The following is a 15,137-nucleotide window of genomic DNA, read 5'->3' as shown; positions in this document are numbered from 1 at the left end:
GGGCAGCTCTACCCTGTCCTGTGGGGTTGCTGTCGGTGAGGTCTTCCTTGGATGGGGTCTCAGGAGACTGGCTGGATGGTGGCACTTTGGGTTAAGTGTTGGGTTGCGAACTGCAAAGTCAGCAGTTTAACCCCACCAGCCACTCAAAGGCCGAAGGATTAGCCTGTGTGGTCCTTTAAAGATTTAGTCTCACAACCGCTGAAGACAAAGCGGGTGAATAAGCAAATGTGGTGAAGAAAGCTGTTGGTGCCCGGCTATCAAAAGATATAGCGTCTGGGGTCTTAAAAGCTTGAAGGTAAACAAACAACCATCAAGCTCAGAAGCAACAAAGCCCACATGGAAGAAGCACACCAGCTTATGCGATCACGAGGTGTCTAAGGGATCAGGTATAAGGCATCATCAGAACAAAAAAATCTTACCATAGTGAATGATGGGAGGAGTGCGGAGTGGAGACCCAAAGCCCATTAGTAGGTCACTGGAGATCCCCTTGCAGAGGGGTCTCGGGGAGGAGACGAGCCAGTCAGGGTGCGATGTAGCAACGATGGAAAATACAACTTTCCTTTAGTTCCTAAATGTTTCCTTCCCGCTCCCACTATCATGACACGAATTCGACCTTGCGAGTCTGGCTAGACCAGAGGATGTACACTGGTACAGATAGGAACTGGAAATACAGGGAATCCAGGACAGATGATCCCTACAGGACCAGTGGTGTGAGTGGCGATACTGGGAGGATAGAGGGAGAGTGGGTAGGAAAGAGGGAACCGATTACAAGGAACTATATGTGATCTCCTCCCTGGGGGACGGACAACCGAAAAGTGGGTGAAGGGAGACGTCGGACAGGGCAAGATATGACAAAATAATAATTTATAAATTATCAAGGGCTCATGAGGGAGGGGGGAGTGGGGAGGGAGGGGAAAATGAGGACCTAATGCCGTGGCTTAAGTGGAGAGGAAATGTTTTGAGAATGATGAGGGCAATGAATGTACAAATGTGCTTTACACAATTGATGTATGTATGGTGATAAGAGTTGTATGAGCCCCTAATAAAATGATTTTAAAAAGACTGTAGGAGTCCCCAATAAAATTATTTAAAATAAAAAAACAAGGACAAAAAAACCCAAATTAAATGAGAGACTAATATTCAATAAATAAATAGTTAGTCTCAAAAACCACTAAATTGTAGCCACAGGTGCTTCCAAGATAGGACCCCACTCCCACCTTTCAATTAGATACCTTGTTTCTTTTTTTTTTTTTAGATACCTTGTTTCTGATTGGCTACATCCACTGTCACTTAGTCCAATCTGACTGCCACCGGGGGTTTAGTCGATCAGAAACGAAGTATCTAATGGAAAGATTGGTGGGGGGAGGGGAGTCCTGTCTTCATAGCACCATGTGGCTTTGACTCAGGGTCACATGAGCTTGAGTTATCCCTGGGCCACCACATAGCTAGGTGCAACCTATTTCATCCTACAATGATGTGTCCTGCAGTCCCCATCATGGTCCTTTCCTCGCTGTGGACTGCCTGCAGTAGTGATGAGCTGACCTGCCACCAGCCATGATGCGGTGACGATTTCCTCTTCTCGGGTGTGTGTAACGAGCACCTGGGCTGGGAGTAGACAGGCTCCGTCAGCCTGTCTGCTGTGTGTGCACGGACGGTTTCCCTCATCCAAGATGACGGTACTTGTTTCCTTTTTATCCTGTTTAAGGTTCAATGGAAAGGTCTCTATACAACATATTTGAATCGAGGGCCTTTTCCCCCCTTAGCACAGGTTTTTGGGTGTCCATCAGATTACAGCTGCTGGGGGTAAGAGAGGCTGACTGAGGATTTCTCTTATCTGAGAGTGTGGCACTAGGTAGCCTGGAGAACTGGGTAGCCCTTTCCTGACTTGAGCCCCCTCTTCTTGTTTACCTTGCTGAGAAAACCTTCGGAGCCCCAGAGTACGGCTTTTGGTCTCAAATGGAGACCGGCTCTACGATGGGCTTTTCTAGTTGTGCTTGTTTATTTTGGTACAAAGCAGAGAGGGCAGTTCTCGGGAGTGTGGCCATTTCAAAAGCAGTGGGGTCCTCCTCTCAGAAGAGCTGTAGGCTTTCCACGGCTCTATTAGGTAACGTCGTTTGTTTACGTGATGAGGAAACTGAGGCTCGAGCCGAGAACATGTCCAAGGTCACAGAGCTGTGGGAAGCGAGCAGGAGGACATGTGTGTGGACTGTGATCCTTTGTGCCAGAGGCTTTGCATACATCAAATGCTCCCATCGACGCAGCAGCTTGCTGAGGTCAGAGTCAGATGACCGGCTCGGTGACGAGTGAACGTCCTGCCCAAGGTCGCAGAGCCAGGCAGGATTCAGATGGCTGATTCCAAAGCCCAGCCACACTCCTTTCCAGTACACGAGTTCCCTGAGTGGAAAACCACTAACACATGCCGGATGTTGAACATCAGGTTTATGGTGAGCAGTGTTCTGGGTGCTTGCAGGAGGGCATGGCGAGGCCAGAACAGGGAAATGGCTGGAAGCAGCCTGTGCTCAGAGAGAGACAAGCCAAACCAACTCCCTGCCATCGAGTGAGGGCTGAGGCAAGCCTGTAACCGTCTGCAGAAGGAGAAAGCCCAGTCTGTCTCCTGAGGAGAGAAAACAGCCGTCAAATTGAAATACAGTTTAGAGGAACTCACTCATTAACTCTTCACCAGGGCAAAGAGCAATCATGCGGATGAGGGGGACCATCCGCACCTGGCCGTGATGGTGTTCAAGGACTCAGAGAGGCGGCCACCTCTGCAGGACATGGAGGTCCCAGGAAGCCCACGACGTCAGGATTGGTGGCAGAGCAATTTTCATCACCGTGGAAGGCGGAACGCGGGAAGCAGGAAAGAGCCGTGGTGGGGAGATACACCGCATCACAGATTAGAAACATGTACGGGATCGATTCCAGGCTCAGGACCAAGGCAGTCTCTAAGCCAATTCAAGCCTAGAACCCCAACAAGGGCACACCCAGGAATGTGTCTGAGGGTGAGCCTCCCCCTCCCTGGGCTGACTGGGGCAGTGATAGTAGTGATCCACTCTCTGACACTCTGCCTGAGGGCAATGCTGTTCACCGCACTGGTCACTGGTCGGAAAGAACTCCATGGAGGCTCAGTCTCTATGGAGACTCAGAATGGATTTAGAGCTCCCACTATAAACCAGCTTCCTCCCATCCGGATCCCATATTCTTCTTCATAGAAGCCAGGTTCGCTGATGATTTGCTCAGCATACACATTGAACATGTATGGTGAGAGGAGACAACCCAGACGCACATCCTTCCTGATTTTAAACCACACTGTCCTCCTTTGTTCTGTTAGCACAATTGCCTCTTGCTCCCCATGAGCACAAGAAAGTGTTCTGCAATTCCCATTCTTCTCAAGGTTATTCATAGTTCATGAAGGTCCACACGTTGAATGTCTTTGCACAGTCAAAAAAACTCAAGTACACATCTTTCTGATAGTCTCTGCTTTGAGCCCAGATCCATCTGACATCAGCGATGAGATCCCTTCTTGACGTCGTCTTCGGAACCCAGCCTGACCTCCGGCGGCTCCCTGTCAATGTACATTGATCTCAGAAAAAGTTTACTTGTGCGAGATAGCATGATATTCTGTAGTCGAGCTTTCTGTCTGGTCACCTTTCTTTGGAGGGGCTCAGATAAGGGTCTCTTCCAGTCAGTTAGCCAATAGCTGTCTTCCAAGCGTTCTGGCACAGATGAGGGCTTATTAACAACCTGCGACGTGCAGAGGACACACAGCTGGCTGGCTGAAATCGAGGCACTTGCTGATGAAGATCCAGGGCTGCAGCCTTCAGTCTGGATTACAACTCAATGTAAAGAAGACCCCAAAGCTCACCACTGAACCGAGAGGCAACTTGTGATCAGTGAAGCGGAGGTTGACGTTGTGAAGGACTTTGTCTTGCTTGGACCCACAACCAGCGCTCATGGGAGCAGCAGGCAGACATCAGAGGAGACATTGCATTGGGTAAATCTGCGCTACGAGACCTCGACTGAGTACAAGAAAGCAAAGATGTTACTTTGAGGACTAAGGTATGCCTCCCGTCATGGTATTTTCAATTCCCTCCCCTGCCTGTGAAGGTTGGCCATTGAATAAGAAAGACCAATGAAGAATCCATGCATTTGAATTGTGGTGCTGGCAAAGAATATCGAAAGAACCATGACTTTCTAAAAGGACAAACAAATCTCTCTTGGAAGAAGTACAGTAAGAGTCAAGGGTGACAAGACTTGGGACAGATGCTGGACGTGTTCCAGGAGAGACCAGTCCCTGGAGAAAACGGTAAAGTGGAGGGGCAGAGAAAGAGAGGAAGGCCCCCAAGATGGATTGACACAGCGGCTGCCACAATGGGCCCAGCAATGAGCTCAGGGACAATTGCGAGGATGGGCGCAGGACTGTGCAGTGTCTCGCTCTGTTCTGCGTCAGGTTGCTATGAGTCGGAGCCGACTCAGTGGTCTCCAGCAGCGGCGACAACAGCTATAAACCACAGCCTCCCACAAACCTTGTGCCCAGAAGCAGCTCTAACACAAGGCTGTAAAGCGACGGCCCCACCCCCCAAACCACTGCTGTTTCCGGTCCACAGTGACCCTCCAGCACAGGGTAGAACTGCACTGTGGGGTTCCCAACATCTTTAGGGGAGTAGATTCCCCCATATCTTTCTCCCGAGAAGCAATTGGTGAGACCCAACCGTCATGTTTTGGGTTAGCAGCCAAGGGTTGTAACCACGGCGCCACCAGGGCCCCACATACAGAGGACAGGACGGAGAACTAAAGTTCAACCACTGGCCAATGGCAATGTGGTTGGTGGAGCCCTCCCTTTCTCCCGCCCGAGACCCGCTGACCGAGACCCGCTGACCGCAGCTAACTGCAGCGCTGGTGGCTGAGAATCTGGCCACTACCCACCTGCGGTCTGGAGGCCTTTGAGAATGCGATGAGAGGTACTGGCTTGACCATCCTTTGCCACCGGGGCCAGACGGAATGGCTTTGCTGTCGAGCAGCCTCTGGAATTCAGGCTTCTCATGATGAACATCTGCTGTGTGACTAAAGGAGCCCTGGTGGCATGGTGGTCACCCACTGGGCTGCACCCATTGGAGAAAGACGGGCGGGGCTGGCGGGGCTCACGGCGGTGGCAGCGGCACATATACTGAGACGGGGCTTTCTACTCCTATACGGAGTTACAGTCTCGGAAACCCACAGGGGGCCGTCCTACTCTGTCCTGTAGGGTTGCCATGCGTCAGAATCACTCAAAGGCATGAATTTTTGAGTTTGTGAATAAGAAAGAGAATCCTTAAAAATCAAAGTAAGATATCTGTTGTTAATTTTCCTACTCCACCCCTAACCTAAACGTTGACGCTTGGCTACCTATCTGGTAGCACCGTGGAAGCAAGGCCTGGTGATCTGCTTTTCTAAGGATCACAGGAAAATCCCATGGGGTAGTTTTGGCTTGGTAACACCTGGGGTTGCCATAACAACAGGTTTTTTTCTTCTTCGATTTGGGGGTGGTTCTACCATGTGACCTAGGGCAGGTTACTTTATCTCTCTGTGCCTCAGTTTCCTAATCTGTACACTGGGGTGGTAGTCCTGTAGTTCCTGGGTTTGTTGTGAGTTAAATGAAATGACACTGGCACCACGTAGGAAGAGCTCCCTAAGTGGACCCTATTGTTTTTGTTACGATGCTACGGGACCTCCCTCACGGTCACGAGTTGGGCCACTCCCTGTGGCAGGAGAACCAGATCCCGTGGGAGCCCCTTGTTGGCCCAGGTGCTCCTGAGGCCCAGCTGCAGGTGCCTGGGAAAGTTTGCACCAAGAATAAAGGGAACAAAGGCTCCAGGTGCCCAGCTGAGGCTTTGTCTGGCTGAAGGCCCGTTTCCTGCTCGATCAGGTTGCTCCTGGCTGGCTGGACTCGTGGAGCTGAGCCCTCCTCCCGCTGCTGCCAGCAGAGGGTTGTGCGCTGGGTCTCATAGCACCGTGCAGGCCCAGCTGGGCTGCACATGACCTTCCTGGAGCCCAGTCCTGGGGTCTCTGGTTGAAGCAGGAAGCCTTGGCTGCTGGGAGAGAACGTTGGGGGCCCTCCTTCCAATCTCCCACACATCCCTGGGGGAGAGGCTGGAGCTCAGGATCCTGGATTGGAGACCTAGGTACAGAGTGGCAGATAACACTGGGTCAGCAGCCTCGCTCTGCGCCCCCACTTTCCCAGCCAGTAGTTTCAGGAAGTTGGGCTAGTTCACGAAGAAAGCTTTTGCAAACTCTAAACAGCCGTTTAGTCCCCAACCACAGGAAGTGAGACTTTGAACCACACAAACTAGCTCATGTCTCCCTCCTCTCTGCCCACCCTCTCCTCCACAGCTGCCAGCCCCCCTGCCTGCTCTAAGTTCCCCAAACAGGCATTTGATCCTGCCTGGAGGGCTCTGCGCTTTCTGTCTCTATGCCACTGAGCACCCGGCCTTCCTTCTCCTTCACATCTTCCTGTTCAGGTGATATCTTCTCCAGTCGCCCAAACGAGCCCCTGCTTCAGCCCTCCCTGCCAGCTGGCTTCCTGTCATTCAGAGCCCCATCTCTCTCTCAGATGATCCAGTTTTGTTTGCCTCCCCTTTCATTGTCTGCCAGCAGCTCAGCTCTGTAAGTCAGGACCTCATCTGCTGTATTCCCCCTGTTTCCCTAGCTCCCCGAACTGTGCCTGTCAGGGCAGGCCTCCCAGTCAGGATCTCTCTACGCGTCTCCTGCTCTACAAAGGCCCACCTTTGAACCAGGGATTCGCCCACCTGTGTGCTATCCCATCATGCCCTCGGCACTGGGGCAGGGCCTGGAGCTGCAGAGAAGCGGCTTTGTGGGTGTGAAACTCTTTAGATTTACAAAACACTTTCACATGTGGCTTGTCATGTGCGCTCACAAGAACCCTGTGTGGCAGGTAGAGCAGGATCGTAAGCCCCATTTTATAGAAGAGAAAACTGAGGTACCGAGGCTTAAAGAGCTTGTCTGATAAGTGGCCACCGCGCGCGCACGGGATCTGTCTGGAGCAACAGAAGAAGGAGAGCCGGGAATGAGAGGAGGAAAGGGCACGCGTGGCTAACTGCCTCGCCATGACTGCCTCCTTTGCCACGAGACTAGCACTGGAGAGCGCCTGGCTGTCACGGCACATTGTGAACAAAGGGTCTATAGAAGAATCCCAATCAAAAGGGGGGCAATGCAGAACAATTTCAAATTCTCACAGGCCCTGAACTTCCTGAACCGCGGGAGCTATCGCACTGAAATCATCTAAGAGGTCACTCACTCCGTGCTGACTCCTAGCAGCCTTCGGGAACAGAGGAGCACTGCCCTGGTGAGTTTCTGAGACGGTAACAGCAGCCGGTGGTTTCCATCAATGACCTGTGGTGAGCAGCCCAACATGTAACCACTGCTCCACCTGGGTTCTTCTCAGACTGGGATAGACAAGGCAAAAAGACTTGGTTCCCCTATAAAAAAAAATTAACCTGTGAAAATCTTATTGCTATAAGTCTGACGTAGTGGCAGAAGATGAACCGCTCAAGTTGGAAGATACTCAAAATACGACTGAGGAAGAGCTGCCTCCTCATAGTCGTACTTGTTGTAGGTCCTGTTGAGTTGGCTTCAACGTATACCAACCCCAGGTACAACAAAAGAAACCTCCGCCTTGCCCTGCCCGGTCCTCCCATTAGTTGTTGTTCTTGAGCCCATTGTTGCAGCCCCTGGATCAGTACAACTCATTAAGGGTCTTTCTCTTTTCACTGACCCTCTACTTTACCAAGCAGGATGACCTTTTCCAAGATTTAGGCTCTTTCTGGTAACATGTCCAAAATACTTGAGCGCAAGTCTTGCCTTCCTCTCTCCGAAGGAGCATTCCCATTGCACACTCCAGGACTTCTTCCAAGGTGATGTGGTTCGTGCTCCTGGTAATCCGCGGTAGTCAATATTCGTCACCAATGCCATCCTTCAAAGTCATCACTTTTTTGGTATACCTTAGTAATTGTTCATGTCTTGTATGCATATGAGGCAATTTAAAATACTGTGGCTTGATTGGTCAATACAGCTTAGTAGCACTTTAAAGGAGCTTTTGCAGCAAGTTTGCCAAATGTCATGCTTCATTTGATTTGTTCACTGCTGCTCACTTAGGCTTTGATTGTGGCTCCAGCTGAGCCATCCTGCAAGGCTCATGCCCCTTTGTGACTTGTCACCTCCCTGCAAAAGTGCACAGGACAACAAGGCTGCACTCATTTCGACTTTGTACCTCCATCGCCACCACTCATCGGTACTTTTGTTGTACTGTGGTGGTGAGATGTCAGTTGAGATACTCTACAAATGCAGGCAATCCTGTAATAATTCATTCATCTATGAAAAGAAATTTGGAGAGGAAAAAAAAAAGAAATTTGGAACGCAGCTACCAGGCCAAATGCCTGAAAGAGATGCATATCTGTGCCTAGTCCTAAGACAGGTGAGCCCACCGAATATGGAAGTGATCAACAATGTCACCGATATCACACACAAATGAAATTTTGATGAAGATAATTAAAAACGGTGCCAGCAATACATCAACAGGAAACTGTCAGAAATTCCAAACTGGTTCGGAAGAGAACTTGGATCAAGGAATGTCAGTGCTGATGTCAGATGGATGCTGGCTGAAATCACAGAATACCAGAATGATGTTTACTTGTGTTTCATGGACTATACAAAGGCACTCAGCCGCGTAGATCATAGCAAATTATAGACGGGATTGCGAAGCATGAGAATCCCAGAACACTGAATTGTGCTCATGTGGAACCTGCACTTAGACCAAGAGGCAATTATTCAAACAGAGCAAGAGGATACTGATCGCATTATATAAAATTAAGGAAAGTGTGTATATCAAGATTGCATCTCATCACCATGCTCATTCACTGGGTGTGCTGAGCATATAATCTGAGAAATGACTCCCTGGAGAAGAACGATTAGAGGAAGAGTCACTAACAACCTGTGATATGTAGATGACACGACTTTGCTTGCTGAAATTGAAGCACTTACTGATACAGATCAAAGGTTACAGCCTGCAGTAAGGATCCCAACTCAACAACAACTGGACTAATATGTAACCCCCATGATAAACAGAGAAAAGTATCAAGAATCTCCTTGCACTTGGGTCCACAATCAACAACCATAGAAACAATCGCCAAGAAAGCAAACAAAGTCTTGCTTTGGGAAAATCTGATGCCGAAAATATTGCAAAGCAAAGATGTCACTCCGAGGACTCAGATGTCCTTCAAGCCATGGCCTCTTCAGTGGCTTCATCTGCGCTGGAAACCTCGGCAATGAGGTATGCCAAAGAACGGATGCCTTTGAATCACGGCGTTGGTGAAAACTGTTGACCATCCCATGGACTGCCAGAAGAATGAAGAAATCTGCCTTGGAAGCAGTGCAGCCAGAATGTTCCTTCGAGGCTAGGGAGACAAGACTTTGGCTCACTCGCTTTGTACACGTTATCAGGAAGGGCTAGTTCTTGAAGAAGGACCTCATGCTTGGTAAAGTAGAGGGTCCGTGAAAAAGAGGAAGACCCTCCATGAGATGGATGGGCACAAGCCACAACAATAGGCTCAAGAATCAGAACGAGGCCCTTATGGCTCTTTGCACGGCACCATGGCGGCCGGCAAGAACAAGCGCCTTACAAAGGTGGCAAAAAAAGGAGCTAAGAAGAAAGTGATTGATCCATTTTCTAAGAAAGATTGGTTTGATGTGAAATCACCAGCTATGTTCGATATAAGAAATATTGAAAAAACACTAGTTACCAGGACTCAAGGAATCAAAATTGCATCTGATGGCTTCAAGGGTCGAGTTTTTGAAGTGAGCCTTGTTGATCTGCAAAATGAGGAGATTGCCTTTAGAAAATTCAAGCGGATTACTGAGGATGTTCAGGGCAAACACTGCCTGACCGACTTCCCTGGAGTGGGTCTTACGCGGGACAAGGTGTGCTCCGTGGTCAAAACATGGTAGGCCGTGATGGAAGCTCGTGTTGGTGTCCAGAATACCGATGGGTGTTTGCTGCATCTGGTTTGTGTTGGTTTTACAAAAAATCCAATAATCAGATTCGGAAGACCTCTTATGCTCACAGGTCCGCCAAATCCTGAGGAAAATGAGGGAAATCATGACCTGAGAGGTGCAGACAAATGGCTTGAAAGAAGTGGCCAGTAAACCGATTCCAGACAGCATTGGGAAAGACAGAGAAAAGGCTGGCCAGTCTATTTCTCTCCTCCATGATGTGTTTGTCAGAAAAGTAAAATGCTGAAGAAGCCCACGTTTGACTTGGGAAGACTCGTGGAGCTTCATGGTGAAGGTGGAAGTCCTGGAGAAACTACTGGAGACGAGACAGGTGCAACGTGGAACAAGCTGATGGCTATGAGCCACCAGTTCAAGAATCTGTTTAAAATTCAGACCTACTGGCTAGACCAGAGGATGTACACTGGTACAGATAGGAACTGGAAATACAGGGAATCCAGGGCGGATGATCCCTTCAGGACCAGTGGTGTGAGTGGCAATACTGGGAGGGTGGAGGGACGGTGGGATGGAAAGGGGGAACCGGTTACAAAGATCTACATGTGACCTCCTCCCTGGGGGACAGACAACAGAAAAGCAGGTAAAGGGAGACATCAGACAGGGAAAGATATGACAAAATAATAATTGATAAATTATCAAGGGTTCATGAGGGAGGTGGGAGTGGGAAGGGAGGGTTAAGTGGAGAGAAAATGTTTTGAGAATGATGAGGGCAATGAATGTACAAATGTGCTTTACACAATTGATGGACGTATGGATTGTGATAAGAGTTGTATGAGCCCCTAATAAAACCATTAAAAAAAAATCAGACTTACTGGGAGTGTAGAGGGAGAGTGGGTTGGAAAGGGGGAACCGATTACAAGGATCTACATGTGGCCTCCTCCCTGGGGGACGGACAACAGAAAAGTGGGTGAAGGGAGATGTTGGACATGGCACGATATGACAAAATAATAATTTATAAATTATCAAGGGCTCACGACGGAGGGGGGAGCGGGGAGGGAGGGGAAAAAATGAGGACCTGATGCCAGGGGCTTAGGCGGAGAGCAAGTGTGTTTAGAATGATGAGGACGATGAATGTACAAATGTGCTTTACACAATTGATGGACATATGGATTGTGATAAGAGTTGTATGTGATAAGAGTTGTATGTGATAAGAGTTGTATAATAAAACGATTAAAAAAATCAGACTTAATGTTGACAAATAAAAGGTGTTATTGTGAGAGGTAAAAAAGCATAGTAAGTCGTGTGAGCACGGCGCAGGCCTGGGCAAGCTCCATTGTGCTTACATGGGGCTGGCATAAGTGGAGGCCAGCTCCACAGCACCTAACTGCAGCACCCGGGATCACTGACAGACCTCAGCCACGAGGAACCTGAGATGGGGCCTTGGAGGGCAGGGAGTTTATGTTAATGAGGAGGAAGCACTCAGACAAGGAGGCAAGAAGATGAAAACAAATAGAAGAATATAATCAGGGTCCCTGAATTATACCTGTAGAAGCAAATTGTTTGGGTTCCACTGTACATATTCTCAAAAACAGCAATCACAAATGGAAAGAAAACGAGACTGCCTTGGGTCAGAAGCATCATAAAGTGAAGAGTACTCCAGTGTTAGACAGTGTTTCCAGGACCCCGCGGCAGTCGCGGGAATGAGAAAGATCCATATGCTGACTCCCATTTTCCCACTAGGTCACGTTACAGACTTGTAGCTCTCCAGAGCTATGCCTTTGGTCACCACCACCTATTTAACATTTGATTTACTCACAGCCCTCAAACAGGGAAAGGAGGGAGAGCAGAGTCCCTGGGTGGTATAAACAGTTAAGGACTTGGCTGCTCATGCAAAGGTTGGCATTTAAACCCACCCAGAGACACCTCAGCAGAAAGGCCTGGCCACCTAGTTCTGAAAACTCAGCCCTGGCACTCTGCGGGGCACAGTTCTACGCTGACACAGAGGGTCTCCCTCGTCAGAGGCAATGCCACAGCAGCTGCCGCGGTGGGCGGAAAGCCGGAGATGGGACTCTGACTGCTAAGGCTCGATGTTGCTCGGAACTTTTCTCGGGCTCTCTAACATCTGCATACGAAATTGGACAATGAGTAAGGAAGAGCTCAAAAGAATTGGTGCTTTTGAATTATAGGGTTGGTGAAAAGTACCGTGGACGGCCGGAAGAGCCAGCTCATCTGTCTTGGAAGAAGTACAGCTAGAAGGCTCCCAAACAACGGAGATGGCAAGACTTCATCTCATGTGTTTTGGGCCTATTGTCAGGAGCGATCAGTCTTTGCGTGGTGAAGTGTCAGCGGAAGAGCACGGAAGCTCCTCTGTGAAACGGATGGACCCAGTGGCTCCAACTGTGGGCTCGATCACCGCACGGACAGTGCGGGGCTGGGCGGGGGTGTCTTCTGTGGCACGAGAGGTGGCGATGTGTTCGAATGGACTCAATAACCATAAACAACCACCTGACACCTTGGATTTCCTTTAAGTCTCGTCCAGGGAAATCCTAAAATTCTCCCTTTTCTGAGAATGGAGAAATCCCAGTTTCTTCCCTGTTTCTCAGTCAGGGACCAGGGTTCCTCCCAATTTCACAGTACTTCACACCCAGTTTTTATGTAGCTGCACCTGTAGATGAGCGTCAGGGAGGCGAAGGGACTTGCCCACACAGGAAAGTGGCAGGCGCGGACCTAGAACGGGTCTGACTGCAGCAGGCTGTGTCTCCCGCCATGTGCATCCGGGTTTGAATCCACTTCCAGCTGCGGAAGATGCGTTCTTCGTGGTGTAAATTGTTAACATCATAACGCTGTCTTTAGACGCCTTTAATACGCTCGTTAAGGGCTTAGTCAAACCTAGATGTCGCAGCAGAAAAGGGAGGAGATGAGCGAGAAGCTACGCCCATGTGATGGAATACAGGGCAGCTCTTCCAACTGAGAGGCTAAATCTGTACTTCCTGGGATCTTTGTGAACAAGTGCTCTGTGTGTGGACAGGCGTACGGCGCGAACATGTGCAGGGCTGCGCTCCAGCATGCCAACGGCAGCATCTCCGAGGATGCCCTGGAAGGTGACTCCCTTCCTTCCGATGCTTTTTGGTGTTATCTGAGTTGTTGCTTGCTTGCTTGCTTATTTGGGGTTTTTTTTTTTGTTTTTTTGTTTTTACAATGAACAAGCATTTCCTGTAAGTTCAGAAGAGGAAAACAAAATACCAAAGTCATTTTCATTTTGAAAAGAATTGAAGAGCCATGAATAGAAACAGAGGGCTGATTGTGACCGTAATTGCCACCTCGTTCGTTGGTGCCCAGACGGAACCGTCGTGCTTCACGGGGTTGTCAATGGCTAATTTTCAGACATAAATTACCAGTCCTTCCTTCTAAGTCTGGGAACTCCTCTGAAACCTGTTCAGCATCATAGCAACACTCACGCCTCCACGACCTGCAAGTCAGGAATGGAACCCAGGTCTCCCTCATTTAAACCAAACTCACTCACTGCCATCAAGTCGATTCCAACTCATAGCAGACTATAGGACAGGGTAGACTGCCCCTTTGCGATTCGGAGGCTATAAATCTTTGACAAGAGCGGACAGCCTCATCTTTCTCTCTAACTGCTGACCTTGCTGTTAGCGTCCACTGTAACCCACTGTGCAATCAGGGAAGTCTCTGCTAACCCCGCAGGACTCCCCCTCTCAGGGGTGAGCTCATTACCCTCAAGTCTCGTTGGCCCAAGAGCAGCCCTGTGCAGCACAGGAAAACTGCCCCGTCCCCCGTGGGGTTCGAGCCTGTAAATCTTAGTGGGAGCAGAAAGCCTCATCTTAGTAAGCCAACACGTGAGCTACTATGCCACCACAACTCTTAAAGGGAGTAGTAAGAGGTTCTAAGACGCGTGTGATCAATAGTTTCAGCCAAATTGCTCTAGGGGTGTTAGGTAGGTAGAGCCTGTGTTGGCCACTAACGAAACTTCTACTTAGGGGCCATTCAAAATGCCAGGGTAAAAGAGGACGCATTAGACATCTTCCAGTGAAGGAGGCCAAGAACTACAATGCTCCTGGCATCATCTTGGAAGAATTCTCATCTTTCTCAGGATCCCAGGATTAATGTTATAAGCCCTTCCCGGAGATTGTGTGGCAGTGCAAGGAAGAAAACTGAAAAGTGAAATGACCTGTTTAAGGCTGATTGTCAGTGAGTCAGAGCTAATTCAGAACCCTGGAGTTTCCAACCTGTTTATCTTCATCTGACAGAGCCATGAGTCAGGGCCATGCCGCCTGGAGTGGTGTGTACGTGCCTTCCTGCCCTGGCTCACTCCCAGCCTTCACGCAGGCCCAGGAAGGCACTCAGAAACCTTCTCACCCATGTATCCTGGGAAGGGTGCAGACATGCTTGACTTATTCATCTGTCCACGGGGAAGGGCACACAGATGGAACTATAAACGGCCAGATATGAACCTAAAAAGGGGAACTAAATACCAATGCTTCTTCCTCATAAATCCTTCTATGGTCTAGCTGCAGATTAATGCAAGTATATGGGGAATAGCCAGAAACAACCTAACACTTGTTATTGTTGAATCGATTGCATGGCGACCCTATCCAGCCAACTGGTCTCTTAATAGTGAGCACAGAATAGCATGTTGTTGTCAGGTGCCATTGAACAGGTTCCAACTCATAACAACTCCTTGTATGACAGGACGAAGCACTGCCCAGTCCTGCGCCATCCTCACAATTGGTATTCTGTTGAAGCCCATCGCAGCAGCCACTTTGTCATCTAGGGTCTTCGTTGTTGTCACTGCCTTGCTACTTTACCTAGCACGATGTATTTCTCCAGGGACAGACCTCTCCTACTAGCAAACACATCTGAAGCCGGTGAGACAAAGCTCTCTATCCGCAAACCCTTGGACACCATCATGACCTCACACTAATGGTCTCCCTCATCCAGATGTAGTTTCTTTGTCCTGTTTAAAAATTAATAAATGAAGAAAGCTGATGGTGTCTAGCTATCAAAAGATATAGTGTCTGGGGTCTTAAAGGCTTGAAGGTAAACAAGTGCCCATCTAGCTCAGAAGCAACAAAGCCCACATGGAAGAAGCACACCAGCCTATGCGAACAGGAGGTGTC

The 15,137-nt window shown here is 49.2% G+C and overlaps 1 pseudogene; it reads left to right on the top strand.

Annotated features, from left to right (window-relative positions):
* Positions 1 to 9,642: 9,642 nt before the first annotated feature.
* On the top strand, positions 9,643 to 10,427 carry LOC101655558 (annotated as a pseudogene).
* Positions 10,428 to 15,137: the final 4,710 nt, after the last annotated feature.

This window comes from Echinops telfairi, unplaced genomic scaffold, assembly GCF_000313985.2.
Source record: "Echinops telfairi isolate 266 unplaced genomic scaffold, ASM31398v2 ScPeMD7_7;HRSCAF=31, whole genome shotgun sequence".
NCBI classification, from domain to species: domain Eukaryota; kingdom Metazoa; phylum Chordata; class Mammalia; order Afrosoricida; family Tenrecidae; genus Echinops; species Echinops telfairi.
Note: the sequence above shows the minus strand (reverse complement) of the source record. Positions and strands in the feature narration are given on the sequence as shown.